General features: G+C 42.3%; 1 long non-coding RNA gene across 1 annotated transcript; it reads right to left on the reverse strand.

Annotated features, from left to right (window-relative positions):
- Nucleotides 1–19,748: 19,748 nt before the first annotated feature.
- LOC137467454 (uncharacterized) lies at nucleotides 19,749–20,382 on the reverse strand. Its single transcript, XR_010995511.1, has 2 exons — nucleotides 20,251–20,382; nucleotides 19,749–19,967 (listed from the first exon to the last, which is right to left on the reverse strand). It is a non-coding gene; the product is annotated as an uncharacterized lncRNA (long non-coding RNA).
- Between the last annotated feature and the right edge of the window lie 1,211 nt (nucleotides 20,383–21,593).

Raw genomic sequence — 21,593 nt, forward strand, 5'->3', positions numbered from 1 at the left:
GCCTTCACAAGGCGGTTGGTTAGTTTACACTGGAGGCAGCTGCTCTGTGGGCTCGAGCCAAACCTGTCTTTAGATTCATTGCAATCTGGCCAGATTGTCACATATATTTTTAGTTTATGATGATCCTCTAATACAATTCCAGCTTCCACACAGAGTCCTTCCAACAGTCTAGCTCAGGTTAATGAACTTCAGGCCAACTAACTTGCCATTAATCTTCAGGAAATATCCTTCCTCTCTGTAACATAAGCAATGTCAATCAGTGTCCTGTGCTGAAAAGACCCACAGTCACACTGATCAGAAGCAAACAGTCCCATGAGCAGAAATAAAACATGAATCCTAAAAGCAAATTCTACTACCCCGTTCCTTCCTCCCCTCAAAAGTAAGAAGAATTTGGTCAGAGAAGGAAAAATTACTGGTTTGTTCAGTTCTTTGATACTTGAGCTAAGGACCAACACCTTCTAAAACTTCCTCACCATGAACAGATCCAAAATAAATGAGGAAAAAGAGTCTGAAAAGAAAAATGCCGAGGCTAAAGCTGCTTCCCCACCTTGGCTTCAGCTAGGAAATAGCACTGCACTGTGTTAATTATCACCTGCAAGACCGACCAGGGAAGGAAGCCATGCACACACCTCGCTGAAAAGGGGGCATTTCCAGCGGAATAAAGGAGCTTTTATTTGCCCCATGTAGGGGCGGGAGGCACAAGGCTGAGAGGGGCTGAGCAGCCTGGCTCCATCCTGCTTGGACCTCCCAGCGGGGCCCATAAATTTGGACTGGGCTGTGGGTAACGCTGCCAGAAGACAGAAAGTGGAGCTGCGGGTGGGTTGCCATCCAGACAGAGAGAGGGGCCAGACCTGACTGGCACATGTGCCATGGCACGTCCCGAAACGAGGTGTCACCTCCCCGCAATTGGTCACATCTAGTGGAGCCTATAAAACAGATTGCTCCGAAGCTACTGTCTGAAACAAGAAAACCTGGGGCCAATTTACTAAACATAATTTATTCCAGGCCCTTTGTGGCAATAAACAGAGCTCTTCAGCCTTCTCAAACACACAGACAGTAAGGAGCTCTGTGCTTATGGGAGCTTTTTCAGATCGTTCAGCCCAAACCTATTTAAATGCAAAATCTTGCATTCACAAATACTGTGTAGTTTCCGACTTCTCCTGGCGTCAAGACGTCCAGAGCTGAAACGACTGTGACCCATCTGCAAACACACACTTTTTAAACTGTATTCAGGAAACTCTCGGTTAATTCTGTGAAAAAAGCCTTTATGGAATTGGAGGATAATTTAAAACCTGTTTCCAGCACTATTTTTCCAAGGTCATTTTAAAATTCAGAATTTTATTTTCCAATAAAGAGTTGTGACTCAGTTTTAGTGAATCGAATAGCAATGCTGCAAATTGTGACAACTGAAAATCTAGAGCTACAAGCTCTAGATAAAATCTAGTCACTCCAAGCTTATAAATCTAGCCACTATAGCTTATAAAATCTAGTCACTATAAGCTTATAAGTTAATTATAAACCTAATAAGTAAGTTGCCTAAGCCACGTAGCTTCAATACGTAATTTTCTATCACTGATGCAAGAGTTTTTCTTTCTTCTCCTCATCTATCTTTGTTTGACATCTTGTGGTTTTATTTTATTTTGGTCAATGGAGTCAGAAGAGAGCAAAAAATGTCCCTTCCAGACATCAGCAAAATAGCATGAGTGGCCTTTCAGACAAATATATTGCTTTAAAAGATTTAAAACTAACCAGCTACAATATAAACAAAAATTACCCCACCTACGATTCATATTTATTGAAAGGTACATTATCCCTTTAACATCTCTTTATTAAGAGATCAATATCTGTTTATTTAGATAGAATATTTTCTACTATTACAAGTAGAAAATCTATATGCACACAAATTTAAAGCACGTTATTTTAACTACAAGTATACAGATATGTGTGTCCAATGCATTATGCAGATATCTCACCTTGAAATTATCATACAAATTCCAAAAGAAAAATTACTGTGGTTGTCTACTGTGTGGTTCAAAACTGTACTATAATCATGAACTGGATATTGAATTGCCTTTGTTAGTAAGAGGGAAAACTGCAAGCATACATGGCTTAGATTAGTAACTTAGAAAGTCAAATAGACTAAAAATAAAATTACACCTTCAGACTTACTTAACAATCTTAACTTAGTTCTGCAATAACAAAGATGACATTGATCCAGAGCATAATGAAACTATGTTCTTGCAGCCCTTAGATAGATGGTCTGTTTATTATTTGGCAGAAGATGCTTTTCTCTTCATTGTGGAATCTCAGTTAAAGCTAACTCCATCCAAGAACTGGTAAGCAGTATTATTCATCACTATTCTCCTACTTATTAAGTAGGTTTTGTGCTGTTTATAGTCCAGAAAATGTTCCCTTTCAGGATTCAGAAAAATACTGCTTTTTACACAAACCCCAGATCAGCATTACCTCACTTCCCAACACCAGGAGAAATTAATGAATAAAAATACAATGGTAAAATCAAAAAGCATTATGTGAGCCTACAGTAAGTGATTTTTTTTTCATTTTATGTTGCATAAATCACTGGGTTTAGTCTACCTGGTTTAGATGAGGTTTTGCCATGCAGCAGTCTTCGCTATTGTTAAATACCCAAACAATTAGCAGAGACTCCTAAGAAGCATAACCCAGCTTACACTGAGTTTTGCAAAACTATAAAGGCTTTAACTTTTACTGAGCTCCTCACAGGATTTACACACCATCCATTCAACACCAATAACTTGGCAAGAAAAATCACTGCTGTGACTCTCACTTCAGAAAAACCAAATCTAGCAAAGAAAAATGAAGGGTCTGAGAGACAATGAGGACACAATTGAGGGAACAGAGTCAGCAAAAAAATCTTCTTGCAGAGAACCATCTGATAATAAATAAAGCTCTCCAATAGAGAGAGAAAATACATTTGAGGATTACACTGGATTTTTGTTGAGATGAACTCAAGCTCAAGTAAAAAATGGTGACTAAGGAAGTGAAATGAGAGAAGAAGGAGGAAGGAACTCCCTTACTTTGTTTACTTTTTCATACTTTTCAGCATCTTTCTGAAGGGAATCTGCTGGTGGAAGCATTTCTAACAGGCATGTAGTCTGTTTGGAGATAAACACTGGTTGAAATGGTAGAAACCTTACAGAATGGTCTGTGTCACATTGCTCTGAAGAGCTCATCTGACCATGAAATTTACTGTTGGGCACCTAAAATTATACACATAGGAAACGAGCACTACATCCTCAAAAGATATCAGGATCTTTTTCAGGTCAATGTCAGTGAGGTCAGGATTGCACTCAAAAATTTCACACAGACACAGAAGTAATCTTTTCAGAAAGTGACAGATAGACAGCCATGCACACAGACATGTTATGTATCATTACAAACGGTGATTCCGAGAAATTTTATCTGTGGCATTCTATATTTTGGACATGTAACACATAAATCCAAGACTGATGATAAAGCAAATGCTATTCTCTAACCCTAATTATTTGTATATTGTGTCTCCTCAAAAAAAAAAAAAAAAAAAAAAAAAACAAACAAACAAAAAAAAAACAAACCCAAAAAAACAACCCAAAAATAACACCCAAAAAACCCCCCAAAAAACAACCAGACTCACTGCTTTCTACATTCTATAGGCTGTTTCTCAAACACAGTATCTATTGTTCAAGAAAAAGGATAGGATGGAAAGCAATTTGTCATCTGAAAATTGTATTTCCAAGAGGAGGTAGGGACATAAATAAAATGTCCCACCAGTCAGATGTGAAGCTGGGATCTTTGCACAGAAATATCAACATGCCTTTCACTCTACAGTTAGATGCATATGTATCTCTTATGGATTCTTTTTCCTCATTTCCTCTTGTTTCCTTTGGGGAAGGAACTATGACTTCAGGTATTACGTCCATCATAACAGCTTTCTATAGGCTCTTTATTTAGAAAGACATGAGAATGCCCTACGAGTCTGATCATTAAAAAAAAAAAAAAAAAAAAAAAAACACCAAAAAACCCCCAAACAACAAAACCCAAACACAAGCCAAAGAAGAAGGCAGTGTAAGGCACGATTTAGCAACACATAAGAATCAAAAGGAGCCCTAAGCCAAACCTGTGTTACATTATTTTAAGTACAGCATGTTTCCCCAGCAGACCAAAAAAAACCACTAACGCTATGAAAAGTGATTCTAAGATGAGTTTTGTAATTCTGGTATCCAAGAAAAGAAAAAAGCAGTAGTATGAAAATTCCTAGAGACATTAATGAAAATGTAGACTAGATGGAAAACCACGTACTGTGACGTCTGAAGGGTTTCAAAGAGAGACAGAGAATTTTCCTCCGAAATGTCTGTCACCACCTGCAGCACTTGGGATGGTTTGGCTCAGCTCTGAGTGAAGGAGACAACACTTGCAGGAAGCTCTGCCTGTGGAACAGCCTTGGCCTGCTCTTGAGAAAATACTGGAAAGCCAGAAAAATGTCACAATGGCCATCAGAGAAAACAAATGCTCATTTTGGGGAGATCTGCCTGAGCATTTAAACTCTAGCAGATGGCATTTCTCCTGCTGCAGCCTGAATTACCCTCAGGCAGCACTGTCAAGCCACCTAAACCACTGACCCTGCAACCACCATTCTTCTGCTGGAAGAAACATAAACCTACCTTGGCCAACACAAAGGAAGGATTACAGTCTCATTTTCGCCTCCAGGAGTTCTTGCCAGTGTTTTGCTATGGAAAAACCGTTCTCTGATATTTCCTTTCATAGGAGACCTTCCAAAATATGCAGGAGTGAAGCATCGGTCCTCTAGCAGGGACCAGAAGTCTGAACTGGCTGATATTTTTGGGCATTACCAGTAACTAGTGGCAATGGGGTATTCTACAGATTAGTTACTTGAACTTGCCCTATCATGACTTTTGTACATTTGTGAAAAACCCAGCTTGAAGGGACAGTAGTGCAGCACTCTGGTGAAATCTGTGATATATCAAATCCAGACTTACAGCTCTGCAGGACACAGCAGGAAGGTGGATAGCAGTGCATACTCTGAAAGAGAACAGCCTGTGAGTTTCTGCATGGATACATCTACAGATGCAAGTAGGTGGGGCTCTCCTGTCCTTGATCCAAGCAATCCAGACCTCAGCCAGATCCTAGTGCTGTATGGCTCCATTAATTGCACACTATACAGCAACAGATTACACATTTCAGCCATACACACATCTGAGGCACCACCAGACAGCCAACTCTGTGTGCAGGCACAACCTGCAGATCATGCACACCATCACAACTCAGCAGACCCTACTAAATCAAAAACTCAACCAAAACAACCCTAAAACAAACCCTCCCCAAAGCAGAAAGAAATAAAGGAACAAAGATTTACATTTACATAAATATTTAAAAGGTAAATTTCATTTCACAGCTAATGCTTTATTGTACTAAAATTTGTAGCTATATTATCTCATGTAAGCATTAATGTATTGCCCAACAGTTTGTAATTTTGTGTAAATGCTTGCAGGCACTCACAGCTGTATCTAAAGTCTGTGAGACTCTCCAATAAAAACAGAATGTTACAAATGTTAAGTAGAGGCAACTGCATGTTGTAGTTGGCATCTTAATATAATAAAATATTTTTTTTATTTTTTCTATTTTACAAATCCTGAAAGCATGTTTCCTTAACTGCCAGTACTATTTAGTTTATTGTCAGCTGTGTAGAAGTCAAATCATAACTTTCAAAATAATTCAGGCTAATGCAGTTTAGTAATGGTTAAAAAAATGTGTACTTCATATGGCAGCTGGGCTTTGATCAAGTCTGTTTGCTGTATATCCAATGGCATATTTTACTAAAATTCCTTTCATCAACGTATGGCCTCATTATTTGATGCACTGTCAGTGAACTCTGTGCAGCACAGTCTGCAGGATTTCATATATAAACTACACTATAGGGAAAGACATGCCAGAAGGATTTTAATTTCCACTTTCAACAAATTGATTTAAAAATTCATTACTATACTATTGAAGTCTACTGGAGAAGGTTTTTTTTTAATGCATTGTCCACCTAATTTTGGATCAACATTTTGTGCAGCTAAAATGTAAAGTGATACACATATGAACGTGTACACTGCACAGCAGTGATCATCTGTTGGCCCAATAACCCAGTTATTTTATTGTTAGACTGAACACATTTGCTTTCTTCCTGGTTTTTTTAAACACTTGATTTCATTTAAATTTGGAGTATATGTGACAGAGAATCAGCAGAGTCTCTATAAAAAATCCCACTTGTGAGCTTACACAAGTCATTGACTCAATGGGGACCTGCTCCTCTTGATGGGTTTCCCTCAGGTACTCATCATCACAGCATCTGAGCACTTTAAAAGCTTTAATGTCTCCATTCTCTACCCTCTATCCTTGTTAGAGGTAGCTGGATTTCTTTTAATGCTGCCATCGGAGATGACATCCCTTGGATAAAATCACACTAGCCGTCAGGACCAGTACCCACATCCCCCTAGTCACACAGCCAACCTTCTCCACAGGGACAACAGACTTGGAACTCCTGCAGGGAGATCCATGACTCACATGCCACTTTTTACAGTGTTTTATTTGTGATTTAAGTGCTTGTGCAAACTGCAGAAAATTACAATCACAGTTTCATTTTCTATAAAGAACTTCACAGAGCTGTGTAAGGAAAAACACACTGCCAGTATGGGTTCAGACAGCAGGTCATCAAAGCTTTAACAGCCCTGTGTCCTCTGATCATCAATTTTACCATTTTCAAGGGTTACAACATGCTGCTATCTATTCAGAGCTTCAAAAACCTTTCTGTTTGTGACACAGCAGGAATCACTTTATATTTGGTGCAACAGTTGTTTTGCTATTTTTAAGCTGCTTTATGAGGGGTGCTATCATGACAGTTCCTGGAATCTGAAACAGCCATACTGAAAAAGAAACCAAGAATTCATGCATCACCTCCTCCATTCAACACAGAAATACTTCCACTTTAGTTTAAAATCACAATAACTTTCCTGTGTCTTGTGAGGACACAGTGTGCAAGGATGAATCAGTATTTCACTGAAAAAAAAGGAAAAATTTAGATGGTTAACCAGTTAGTTTCCATAACCAGAAGACCAATATTAAAAAGGCAGGATGTAAAACACTTCTCATTTCCTTTTCCCCTAAGTCATTTGTCCCCTAAGATGATGAGGCAATCTCAATCTTGAGGGACTTCTGAGGTTTCATTCCTCAGGGAATGAAAGGATTGTCAACACTGGAACAGGAGCTCAGAGAAATTGTGGATTCTCCATCTTTGCAGACATTTGAAGCTTGACTGGACATAGCTCTAAGCAATCTAATCCAAAGCTGAAGTTATCCATCCTTTGAAATACAAACAAAATCATATGACTTCCTCATGTCTCCTTCAATCCTAATTTTTCTGCTATTTCCTTTAGCAGTTAATGGACAAATTAATAACTGAACTGAATCACACACTGAAGGTCTTGCTCAACATCCAACACCCTTCCACTTAAACTTGGATGTCTGACAGCCATCAAATGACTTTTTCTACTCTCTAGTGACCTTCTCTTCCCAAGGACTCTTCTGATAAGGGCAATGTCTACCTGAGCTGCTTACGAATTAACTACTTCACTATTAAAATCTGACTGAAAACAGGATCACTTGTCTTTTATAACACTGTCCAAAAGCTGAAGCAATTCAAGAACTGATCCATAGGCAGATAATCAACCCCTGTACCAAGAATAGCAATGTGTGCATAGGACAAGTGGAGTACACACAGCATAGGTACAGGCACTGCATTAGCTGTATCACTTAATTCAGTATCTCACAGCTTCCACGTACAGTTCACCCACATGGTCCTGGTTTGCCCATCCCGTGAAAACTAAGCCCACAGCTGAGTGTCACAGTTATTAACATGGTATGTGAAATAAGGCTTTTGCCTGCACGGAGACAAGAGGGGGATTTATTCCAAGATTTCCCCACTGGAGTCTGAAGAAGCTGGGTGAAAAATGCCACTGGATGAATTATTGACACCCAAACCACGCCAATGACTTCTGCTCGCCCAGCACACAAGACCATCTGTGTGTTCCCTCCTGACCTCTCTTTTCTATCCAGATCAGCAGCTCTTTCCTGCCAGTCTATTATGTCCCAGTGACACCAGGAAGTGGAAGCCATTGTAGTTACCACATTAAATATTTCTCAACATTGCAGGGAAAAAAAACTACTAGAAAGGAATTGGGCTCCATGCTGGCTTAGCTAGAAAAAGAAATGTGGTGGAGAAAATTAAGTTGTGCTTCTATAGCCACAGCTGAGCAGGTGGCAAAGACCCATCACTGGTGCTTGTTCCATAGAGGATTCCACTCCCTGGTAAAAGAGCTACTCCTCAAAGAAACCAGGGCTTGAAGATATCCAGGACTCTGCCTGTCAGATGAGCCTTGTGTAAGTTTATGAAGTCTTGGGGTCACTATGATTAACTACCTTCCTTAAGCTGTTCCCCACCAGGCTTTAGTGCTTTTAAACCACTGACCCCTTGAATTAAAGAGGGAGATTTCTCTTTTCACAGTTGTGACTCAACACAGGAAGGAATTCAGAGACATCTGAAAACAAAGCCAGGCAGAATTAAAAACAAAATCCTTTAATGACAGATTTAGCAAGTGATGGGCACAGCTGGAGCTTACAAATACAACTAAGCAAATGAGCATGCATTATACAACAACCTTACATAGACAGATCCTATGAAGGGCAATTTCCTCACAAGGAATTGCAAAAACCTAACTGCTATGAATAAATCATCAGAAAAACTAGATATTGGCTGTTCAAAAGGAATCTGAGTCTTCAGATCCTTTACCAAACTAAATGGTAACCACCCCTAAAATATGTGACAACCAATTAAGAAACTAAAGCCTTCACTTTTAGTTATTGTCTATTTAAATCACAATACAAAATCAAAATTCCTGTGCCTAGAGAAGAATAAAACACTATTAAGGTAGTTTTCAAAACTTATATAATACCTTTCATACATTCAACTTAAAATATAACAGTAACTAGTACATACATCATGGAGTCATTGTAAAGAAAATGTGTGCCTACTATTTCTGCTGGGGAAACTGATGCTAAATGTACTCACTAGATATTCTAGGAGGAATTGAAGTGAAAAAAAGAAGTGGAATTAGATAGTAACAGCTAATTATCAGTGTCACTATCTTAAACATGACATGCTTCTTTCTACCCAGTCAAATGGGCTACATGACACAGCAGACTACTTTTAAGAAGCAAGCACAAGTTTGCTGATGAACTTTATAAAGTGCAACAAATATCTTGAAGATAATCAAGCATGAGGAGTTGACCACCTCCACACAGTACTGCAAAGCAAAACAACAATGACTACTGAAAATTCTATTTCCCTTATCTGCCTAGCTGGGGTATGTGACTTGCATTAATGGCACGGGGAATAATGTACTTGCACTCAGACCCTGGACTGACTGATGTCAAATGAAGTTCAACCATTCATATTAATGGGGATCAGCATTTGTCCGAGGGAATGGAAGCCTCTCGGACCTCAGGGTCATGAATTGACAAGCTATCGAACATTTTCTCTCTAGTGCTGACCATCCTCCATCCCCACTGAGCTCAGCTGTCTGGACTCTTAGTCCCGCTCCAGCTGCTTTGTGCTCCTCCTGAGGCACAGAAAGAGCTCATTACAGATTCTTTCTGTGTAATGTGCAATGAGGGCTGAGGTCTCACAACTCCCTTTCTAGGAAATGCAGAATAGTCACATTTCTCCGGACCCCAAGAAAAACAGAGACATACATGCAAACTGTGAGGTTTGTTATTCTGGAGATCTGTAATTGACTAAGCCAGATGGTGACAGAAGTGCCATTAATGCCAAAAAAAAAAAAAAAAACCAAAAAAAAAAAAAAAAAAACCAAAAAACCCCAAACCCAAACCACTGAAAATATCTCCTCAAAAGAACAAAGATGACTAATAACTTGTACCAAGAAAATGACTGTTGAATTGCTATTGTCTCACACCACTAATACACTGGCAGGATGCAAAAAGCCGTTTTCCTTACAGATAGATTTTCTGGAAAAATACCTTCTCGCAGAACTTATTCTTGAATGGTCTCAGGATATCTATAAACTCATGGGTTGTAGTCAATCTAATGATCAGCAAGCAGTAACTTCAGACAGCTGATAAAAGTCTGTAGCTGATATTACCCATTAAAACATTAAAACATGCAAAAGAAACCACTGCAGCAGAGTTTTGGTCTTCTTAATATCAAGTAGAGCAATTCTGGGAGTAAGGACAGTTATAATTTTCACCATCATCATTAATCCTAATAAAATTAAGAAGGGCAATAGTAACAATGATAACCGTAACTTTTTTCCTAAACTTTTTTGGCAACAAAAAGTCTGCCAGATGCAAATTTAAATTTTATGGATGATAAGAAAGTCAGCTGTTTCTAGTGACTTTTGCAAGTTATAACCCAGCTCTGGTAGTCAGGACATGCAGAGTGAGTGAATTCAAAAAGCCCACTCAAGCCCTGGCATCTCTGTTTCTTTAGAGGCACCTCAACCACACTCTTGTTTTTCAGAGGAGTTTGTGCAGACATTAAAAACCATAAAGCAATAAAAAGAAAAGAATTCAGCATGCAAGGCCAACCCCAATGAAGGATGAGACAAATGAAAAAAACAGGATTAAAGTAAGTGCTTAAAACATTTCAGTATCATGAGTCACTAAACTGACCCATGAACTATAACTTGACCATGTCTCCTTTAATTGTTCCACATAAGGATCTGCTTTCTGAAAAAGAAGAATATCTTTAGCAGACATAGTGCTACAGCCGTTTTTTCCTTTATCAATAGTATATGTGTACTGTAGTGCAAGTTACGGAACTTAAGTTCTACCACAGAAAGAAGCATGTAGGATGTAGGAGACAGACAGCTAGACCAGAAAATGCCTTCTATATGTACCTGGTGAACTACCAGTAGAAGTCACCACAAAACAATGAAGATCTATTCCTGACGGTAATATAAGGTGAAATATAAAAGCTAAAAAGGCAAGACTGCAAACTTAGGCAGTCAGTAACTGAGAAAGTATTCACATTTGATATTCTTTCAGCATTAAAGTGGTCTCTCATTTTTCTTTCCTTAGCAATATGGATCACAAAACATATTACTAATTTTCTAGATTTAAGCAGTTCTGGGTTTTCTCCACCTTCAACATTAATTTCCTGTTCCAGAAAAATCCTCTCACACAACAACTTGTTACTTCAATAAGAATATAAAAATGTTTGTAATGGCAAAACTGAAGGCTCATCCAGTCTAGTGGTCTCTTTTCAACAGCAAGAAGAATAAATATAGAACATTTATATACGATATTTCCCTACCCTTAGTGCCCCCCCTCCTCTCCATCTATTTTCAGCTCAGGAGATTTCCTGAGCCTATTGTGGCCTGTCTATTTTGCAACCCCCAAGTAGATATCACTTTCAAGTACTTGTCCAGCATCCCTCTGAGCCCTTGTAAAATTCTTGCATCTGCAACACCATCTGGCAAACAAGTTTATATGTCTGCTACCCAGGGTGTGAAGAACCACTTCCAATACCAATAGTGCAATGTGATAATGTATTAATTTCCCCTCATACACCACCACCTTCATAACATTAGCCAGAAAGTAGCTCCCATTGGGCAATAAAAAAAGGAAAATTCGGATTTAGTTTGATGCTCATCCAACTGTTTCAACATTAGCTGCATGACACATGCTACCTCATTATTTATTTTGTATAATTGTCTCACGGAGTGAGTGGGAAATTAAGTGGAAATTGGTAAAGAGAAAGTTAAGAAGGTGATAGTAGTCATCAGTTCTAATGAGTGTTTGCTGCCAAAGAGAAATATCTTGCTATGGTCACTGCACAAGACAAGATATTTCACAACTAAATCTTTGGTGAGAATCCAGGATCAGCTTTGAACAAACTAAGTTCAATTCAACAGAGTAAGCATTTGCCAAGGCTGGCAAACATGGGCCAAAATCAGAGCTGAGATCAGTGAAAGACAAACCCTTCAGTTTCACAGCCATCAGTGGCTCAGGATTGGTAGCAGAAGGGTTCCCACACATGAACTGGTGAGTACCTGCAGGCAGGTAGGATGGAAAAGGCATCCCAGCACCCAGCAGCTGGGGAGATCTGTCACATCTCTCCTTGACAAGGCCCTTTGCCTCTCTCACACTGCAGTAAAATTCACTTTTAGTTTACTGAAATGACCAGGATTTCTCATATTCACAACTTTTACTCTAATAAAGGCAGCATGGAGGTGAAGCGTTTTACTTTTGCACCAGTTGATAATGTATCTTTAAAATCTGCTTTCAAAATTACTGAATAATTTAAGAAATGTGCTTTAAGATTTATGTTATAAACTGACTATGAGGAAGTAAGAGTTATAAGCTCTCTTAATCTTCAGGTTTCAAGGTGTGAGTGATGTAAGAAACATCATCTTGCAATACAGAACAGTAAAATTGTGAAGATTTATGCCTTCTGTTGAAACATCTGGTCTTACCCGCCCTTGGTGCCAGAATGGCAGACTGGATGAGCTGCTTGTTTATTCCAGCCAGGCATTTCCCTGACTCCTGGACTTTATGTTAAGGCATGATGAACATCTTACTCCCACTGGAGAATTTTTGCTCTCATGAAGTCAATAGGTCAGAACTTTTGAAATTTACAGCTCGTGAAAGGGATTCCTCCTTTGAGTTTGTTAGATTCTAGTGCATCAGTAGACAAATATAAATACTTAAAACAATTGTACTTTATGTACTCCATACTTGTGCTTCATACAGGCATAGGCATTAATTTAAAGGCCTGTCAGAATACAGCTTCATTAGCAACAGAGTGAATCATGAGGGGTAGGAAATATCCAAAAGGATTGCATCTCACAGAACTACAACAGTAAGCCCTATCAAAAAGTTCCTTTTGTTTTACAACCACAATAAACTTTTCAATTCAGTATTATAAACTGTAATTATCCTGGAGGATCAAACTAGTTGTATTTACTTACTTAGAATTCAGAATAATTTCATTCTTTTTACTACATCTATCAAAAGTCAAATTTTGAGTTAGCAGTGGATCACGATAATGTAAAGGCATTTCTGTTACTGCCTAATGAGTTTCAGAATTGTTTCAAAAAATACACACATTCAAAAGTTCCATAACTTCATCAAAAACTCACATTGAAGCAATGATGAAAAGCATTCAATTTTCTGAAAAAAAGTCTCCACTAGGTTTTAAAACAGAAAAGTTATACTGCCTTTTTCAATTACAGCTACTTGTAAGATTTTCCAGAGGTAGCTACAGTTTGGCTTTGACCCTACTATTGCAAAGTGCCAGAAATACCAAATTATAGCAGGGAAAATGTTGTGTCTGCACACATGTATGTGTTTGTCTACAGTCTGCATGAGCAACTGAAAAACATCCAACATACACACATAGCAAATCGCGTAATTAAAACTTACTGTTATACAGAAGAAAATGATCATTTAAGTAGAAAATAATGGAAGGACAGCAGAGATTTCTCAGTACTAAACCATAATGCTTCATTTAATGAGTAATCCCTGGAGCATATGGATGTTTACCTCGCTCTGGGCAAGCTCAAGTGCATAGACAGACAATTACAATGCTTCAGCTGATGTATGATACCTTGTTAGGCTGCTGTAATGCAGTGACATTCTTTCATGGCCTTACAGAGTGCATTTCTGTATTTGCTTCCATGCCAATACAACCTTTGTCTTTGCAAGATTAAATGGCTGCATGTTCAAAGTTAGAATGCCTGAATCTGAATACACAAAGTCCTGGAAACTTAAAAGCTGGAAACCCTGTCTGCAATCTCTCTGACTTTGGCAGGTACATTGTCTGCATCCACTCTGCCTTCAGAAAAATAAAATATTAGTAAATTTTTTAAAAAGGACAAGATTTTGCAATAGGAAAATCACAATACAATTTGGTTGCATTGCATCTTACATGAATAATTGCTGGACAGCAGACTTATTTACATGATCCATTGAATACAATTTTTAAAAAATTAATATGTAGATACAGGCTGGAGATTAAGAGTAAATGCTGGCCAATGGCTTCAGAAAGACTCCAGGTTTTGCCTTGGGAGAATGGCAAAAGGAGAAAATATATTGCTAAAGCCTCTCTTCCCACCTCTTTTATACTGCTGCCTCTTGTCAGAATGTAGGGTGCAAAGTTCTGAGACTGGTATTTGGCAAAAGCACAGCTTAAATTATTAAAAAAAAAAAAAGAGGGAAAAGAAAATCTAATTAAACTGCTTTGGTCAATCACACAGAGCTATTGAACACCTCCTTAATGTTGTTAGTCTTCACTTCTCCATGAAGTTTGTGAAAGCTGAAGGCAGTACTTCAAACTATTAATCTTCTATGCTTTTAGACTCTATATACAAATCTTATTTTTCTAGTCCATATTACCGGACAAGGAAAGTTAAAATACAGAGATTATAAACTCTACTGCTTGGTCATATGGGGAACTCTAGAACCTCAGAAATGCCCACACTTCTGTATTTCTTTCTATGTATTTGATCCAAAATTCTGGCTATCAATGTGAAAGGAATTTTAAAGTTCTTCTATTAATAACAATCTAAAGATAGAAAAGATTCACGATTCACAAAAAAGTAACCCACGCACACTCAGATACACACACAGTATAGATGGCTGTGCTTTGTTCCACAAGAAACTCTTGTGATTCACAGCACCTGAGTATGAGTTTCCAGGTTTCCATGAACTTACTTCTTAAATATTAAAAACATAATGCATTTAAGAAATTTCTTCCTTTTTTTTTTTTTTTTTTAATGAAGCCAAATGTAGCAATCAATGGTCATCTATGTTCTGGTTGGTATATTTCACACAAGAGATCCTTGATAATAAACCATGGCTGAAATATCAAAATTCCTTCAAATACTTACCTCTGTTAATGGTAACTACAGCTGCACTCAAAATCTGCTGCCCTTGATATCACTTACATTCCCACAGGAATATAAATCTCCATGTTTCAAAAAAGGTATTCATCTCAGGGCTCTGGAGAAACACACAGCTTGTTTGTTTGATGCTGCCTGATAGTATTATTGGGTTAACATGATGAAATAGACTCTTTTTTTTCCATGAAGCTTATCTAGTCTCACATTATTAATCTGAAAACAGGCCAAAAGAAAAAACAGGAAGAGAGATACAAAAAATTCAGAGCTCAAATATGGTCATTTGGGCCACTGCAGATCTTCAATAGAAGCAATTTAGGACGAGACATGGGAATACAGAAAAAGAAACACTATGAAGAGAGACTACTGAAGGCTGTTTCCTATCTGTTAGAAATCAAAGAGGATCAGAGCAAAAATGAAATTGTCTTGTAGCTGAGGTAATAATGTACCTAATGATCTTGAAATGAAATGTTTAAAAAGCTGCATTTCTACCTTTCATTTTAAAAGATGTGCATTTTAATCCCATGAGTAATCCAACAATGATAATTGCAAAACTGTAACATATAATTAAATTCAAACCCAAGATCTATTCCACCCTTGAATCGAAATTATTCCTTTCATCATAGTAAAGGCCTGTTGTTTTTAAAACCTAGTGTCTATATTTATTTCATTTAATTCATAAGCCCCTAGTTATTACTGTAATTTTACTCATACGCTGGTTATCTAATGTGTAATGCTATAGCTGTTTGAAGTGTATTTTCCAAAACCAGAACAGAACTAAGACCCAGAGACACATCACTACCTCTTGCAGAAATGTCACTCATGCTATGAATAAAGCATAAGCTTAGAAAAACATCATTACCCACCAAACAAATAGCATTTACTCAACCAAACCCATGTGTCTGGAGCTGCGCTCCCGAGCTAATTGGAGGCAGATTCTTGTGCCATGCCACAGGACGCAACAGCTGAGAAACCTCTCGAGCTGGTCATGGAGAGCTCAGCACGCTGTGCAAGGGGAATTGCCCAACTCTGGGACAGGAGGCAGGGCCAGAAATCCCAGAAAGAAGGGTGTGGATATTCTCAGTTCAGTCAGAGAGAAAAAGAGAAGGTTTTCTAACCAGGCGAGAGCCTGGGAGACAGTTGGGAAAGAATGTAAATAATTCTCTAATCTATCTTGTTGTTCACATTGTTTATAGATGGGTTCTGCCACCGTGCGTCATTCACTGCACACCAGTGGTGTGAGATGTTTTTACTCTAAGACCAATGAAATCAGTCCGCACGATGTTCTCTATAAATGGAGCGGTGCATTTGAAATAGATCGGAGTTCATTCTCTTTGCCTTTGATTTGGAGTCATTTTCGTTCCCGTCCTGCTCTACAGTGACAAGTGAGCAGATGCAAAGATAACCTTTGGTTGGAAGGTTCATCCAGAGGCCACCTTTGGCTCAGGGCCTCACTCAGGGCTGTTGTCCAGGCCTTGGCACTTCAGGGACGTGGTTTAGTGCTGGGCTCGAACCTGCTGGGTGACCGGCTGGACTGGATGAGCTCAGAGGTCTTTTCCAACAGAAAGGATTCTGTGATTCCATGATTCCATCTGCTGCATTCAGCCAGGTCCATGTTAGCAGCATTCATTTGCTCACAGTGTCTCCTCAGGCCCAGCTCTTGAGGCCTGAGGCTTCAGCTCCTTCATCTCCTGGCGCTCAGCCGCTCGTGCTGAACGAGACACTCGGAGAGAAGAGCACAGTCCATCCAATTCCTTCTGGGACACGGAGAGGGGAGGCTGTGGAAACAGGAGCAGTGTTTGGTGTGGCCTCCTCTCTGCCCTGCACGGCTTTCAGCGCTTTGAAGCAGCCAAGAGCTTTCTCCAAGAGTGCAATGGAGCAGCTGTTCCTGCTGCCGGGTCTGGCTCTCTCCAGTCTCTGGCCTTGCCTGCTTTTGTCCCTCTTGCTGTGCCCTCTGCTCCCCCAGGGCTCGGTGGCTGCTGCCCAGGACTGTGGGACTGGCACAGATCCCGTGGTGGAGACCCTCCTTTCTGTGCCCTTGGAGCTGCCTGGGCACAGCAGCCTTTTCCATCTGGAAGCTCCCCATGGACAGGGAGTCCCCAGCTCCGCTCCTTGCACAAGCTCCAGGAGCCCAGGGCTGCCATCTCAAGTCCCTGCTGGCCCTGGGGGCTCCCAGGTGGGCACAAGTGGGGCAGCACAGCCAGCAGGGAGCCTGTGAGTCTCTTCCAGCCCTGTCTGCTCTGAGTTTGGGCCTTGGAGCCTCAGGTGGCCAAAGGCAGCTGCTGCTGGTCCCTGTGTGTGCCCGTGTTCAGCGGTGCTGCTCCATCAGTCTGTGCCCAGCAACGGGGAAAAGCCTCAGCCCTGCAGGGCCAGGAGCTGCCGGGCTCTGCCTGAGCAGCTCAGCCAGAGGGAAGGGAGCTGCTCCCCACGGGAACCAGGAGCAAAGGGCTGGAGCACCTCGCTCTGGGGCAGAGCCCAACTTCTGTGAGGGAGTAACAGAGTTATTCACGTGCACTGGTGTGTCAGCACTGCAGGTGCTGTGCCTGCAAACACATTCGGGATGTGCAAAAGAATTCTGCAACTCTTGGCTGGATCAGGATGTCAGCAGTGCTGAACTCCAGCTTAGTCCAAAGCAAACACTTGACACCTCTTCTCATATCTGCTAGATTTTTTACCGCAGGGTATCCAGAGAAAATTAAACAGAGGAGTAAATATTTTCATTGTTTATCAGAAATGTATCTTATTTTGCTGTAAATCTTATTTTTGCTGAAAAATCTGATTTTTGCTGAAAAATCTTACCTGTTTTACATGATGTGTTATCTACTTAAAAAGAAATAGAAAAAAATTTTAAAAATGAGAAAAATATGAAAGAGAAAACAAAAAGAAACAAATGTGTAATGAAATCTTCTGTAACTTTGGATTTAAGAGGTAACTGATCTTTTTAAAAGGAGAACTCATTTACTTTGTGCCTGTTCTGATGGCCTGGATCCATCTTACTGACTGACCCCAGCATTCTTTTTTTAAAGACACTGGGTTTTGTTTCCAATATTAAGATTTATTTTTTTAAATTGTTGTTGAAGCAATAGGAGGATGAGAGATGGATTGTGCACGACTGTGTCTTGAGAACAAAAACATTGCAGTTTGAAACTTGGACCTAAAGTAATTAAAATGAAACTTAGAAATCCCAGTGCATTGTGTGACAGCAGCTTTTCCTATAGGATGTGCAGCATCACAAAGACTTCATCAGTGGGGTTGGGAGTGCTTGGAGCTTTGTCCTGTGCCACTCTGGGATGCCATGAACCAGGACTTCACCTGCCACCAGCCCAGGTCACCCTCTGCCACCGCAGCTCCTTGGACCTTGTGTCCCCAAAGCACACACAAAGTGTTTCTGCTGCTCCCCCTTTGAACAAACCCACAGAGAGCTGGGATTTTTCCAAGTCTCGTCTCTCCATTGGGCCATATTCCCAAAGAACCAGCAGCACATCCTGATGAATACGGCAAGTTACGTGGATGGTTGTCAGCTCCACTTCCTGCCTAGAAATCCTGAAACTGCTTCTAAATGCTGCTGCTTCAGCTCCTGGACACCTTCTCACACAGAGCTGGGAAAAAAATCCCCTGGCCACCAGCTAAAAGGTGAGTTATGCCAAAGTTGGAGTACTGTGGGAAATCTCTGTCCCTCCCTGTCCTTTTAATGTATCTGTACATGGGGGTGTGCCTGGATGTGTCTTGTGCACAAAGGAAGGAGCGTGCAAGCAACGGGACTGACACTTTCAGTGTCCATGCTATTCCATACCCATGGGTACAGAGACATTATGGAAACCCTGGCATAGACAGGGCCTTCTGTCCATGGGTAGAGACATCCTAGAGCCCCTGGCACACACAGAGCCTTCTGTCCCTGGATACAGAGACATCCAAGAGCCCCTGGCACACACAGAGCCTTCTGTCCATGGGTACAGAGACATCCAAGAGCCCCTGGCACACACAGGCCTGGCAGCACAGGCTGCTTTCCCCACAGGCTGCAGGAGATGAGAACACAACATTTGCCAACACTGACTGAAAGCCACAGCTCCGGGTGCTCCCCGTGAACCCCAGCTCTGGGACCACTGTCTGCCCCATGCTTCAGGGGCTGCAGTGGGAGCCCGGCTGGGCTCTGCCCTGGGGCCATCCTGCAGGGACAGCTGCAAACAGGGAGCATTCCCTTGCCACAAAGAGCCAAGCCAGGGCTGCAGGGCAGCTGCTCCAGCCTGGAGTGCACTGCTGAGTGCTGTGCTCTGGGGCTGGGGCTCCCCGCACAGGGGACTGGACTGGTGTGCCACAGGAGACAGAGAAGCTGCAGCTTCAGCATAACTGAGGTGGGTGCGTGGGCTGGGCAGAGTGGGGAGGCTCAAGGGGATTCACAGAGCTCATCCTGCTGCAAGGACGAGGAAAAGGGAGTGGGAACTCAGCAGTGAGGACAGCTGAGGGCTGGAAAGCAGCTCTGAATGACACTAAAATCCCACTGGACCTCTGAGACATTGCTGCTCCTCAGCAAGTGACAGGATGAGTCCCTAAGCCTGGGGCTCGGCCTTCCTCATGGTGAGGGGCACCAAGGAAGGCAACAGTGTGATGGAGACTGCCATGGGCTGGGAACTCACTGGGGGACAAGAGGGAGCAGTTGGGAAGTAAAAGGCAGGTGGGGGAGAGAACAGTTCAGAGAAGGGCTGAGCTACAGCTTGAGCAAGCTGCAAAATGTCATTTGGGGTCATCCCAGATTGATTTCATTTCAGAAGCTATTGAACAAGTTTAATTTTTGGGTGGTGTCATGTTTGCCCTTGAAGGTGTACACTCTGCAAACTTGAGCTGTGTTGCTGAAATGCTCAAGCAGGTCTGTGCTGCAGGTCACCCCATTTCTTCTTTGGCTGATTGCAGCCCAGTGCTGAGCTCCAGCAGAGCCCTGGCAGAGCCCAGAGCAGCCTCAGCACCCGCAGAGCCCGGCTGCAAGGAGAGAAACCAGAAAGCGCCCGTCAGCTGAAGGCTCCTGTCCCCTTGTCCCAGCCGCCCGCGGTGCCCAGGCCATGCTGGCCGTGCCCAGAGCTGTGCCCAGAGCTGCCCATCCCTGCTGCCTGTGGGAGCAGAGCAGGAGGGCAGGACATGTGCCCAGCCTGCAGCCAGCCACGGCACATCCAGCCCTCAGCAGCTGCCCAGAGCAGGATGCTCCTGTGCTCGCTGCCATCTCCCCAAAGCTCTGATCCCACCATGCCAAGCAGACCGGACCCACCTCACGCCATCCTCCGCTGGAAGAAAAGCTGGTCCCAAACGATGTCCTCAGCCTTCTCCAAGGGCACGGCCCATCCACGCCCCAGCTGCTCCCAAGCACTTCCCCATCCAAACTGGACCCCACCTCGAACGCTTCCTCTAGAAAAACACACAACAAATTATTGAAAATAGATTACAGACAAAAAGGGGAACAAGAAAAAAGGTCAAAAATCTTATCTCTGTCAGGGGCTTAAGGAAGGCCCAACCCCTGCAGGCCAGGGAAAAACCCACCCACAGGTGAGGGAAGGCCAGGCTTTCTCCCTTCCCCCCTGCACTGCCCTCCAAAATAACGGTGATCCCAAAGCAAACAGGGGCAGTGGAGCAGCCCAAGCCCTTCCTTGCCTGCAAAGCAAAGCAGCCCCTGCACAGGTTCTGGAGTCCCACCTCTGCTCCCACCATGGGGGTTTGTTTGTGTCGGGCTGGCTGCCCCAGCCCCAGCCCGGGGCACGGTGGGTGCTGGGGCTGTTGGCAGGGCCAGGAGCCCACTCCCATTTCATCAGCACCCCAGCCCATCCCCCCAGCCTTGCCAAAAGCAGCCTGGCAGCCGACTGAAGGATCAGCTGCATCCTCCCCAGCAAAGGGGGAAGCTTTGGTTCCCGGCCAGGCTGTGCAATGCCCAAATCTGGGAGCATCCCCCTGCGTGTGGACTCACCTGCAAATTCCCTGTGGAGCCTGGCTTTGGAGAAGGCGCCAGAATCAAAGTCCATCATCCTCAGCTGCCGGTGACCAGGTGGAGGAAGAGGTTGTCATTTTTGATGTCGTCCTCACTGTCCCCAGCAGCAGCAGCCCCACCTGGTACAGCTTCTCCAGGGCCGCCTCCTCCTTCCCTGAGGTGAGCCCAGGCTGTCAAGGTTCTGCCCAGGGCCCCAGCTGTCAGGGAACCAGGACAAGCAAAACCAGCTCAGATGGTGGCCACCAGTGCTGGGCAGAGCAGCTCAGCTCCAGCACAAGGGCTGCGTGTTCCCATCTGATGACCCCTGGGCAGTGACACAGGCAGGACAAAACCAGTCTGGTTGGCTTTGCCACTGATTGCCAGGACAAGTGTGGAGCTGTTACCTGCCAGGCCCCTGGATCCAACTGTGCACGTTGATCTCTCCCATCTTCTAGGGCAGAAGACCACCCTGCACCCATGGATCACGGAAAAGCTCTTCTAAGGATGGCCTGTCCAAGGGCTGCATGGACAAACACCTCTTAATGAGATCCTGGCACTCTGGGGAAACAAACCAGAAATCACCAGTCAGTTGGAGAAGTTGCCCCCCTGTTCCCATGCCCAGGCCATGCTGGGTGTGCCCAGAGCTGGGCCTA

This window comes from Anomalospiza imberbis, unplaced genomic scaffold (genome assembly GCF_031753505.1).
Source record: "Anomalospiza imberbis isolate Cuckoo-Finch-1a 21T00152 unplaced genomic scaffold, ASM3175350v1 scaffold_64, whole genome shotgun sequence".
Lineage (NCBI taxonomy): Eukaryota > Metazoa > Chordata > Aves > Passeriformes > Viduidae > Anomalospiza > Anomalospiza imberbis.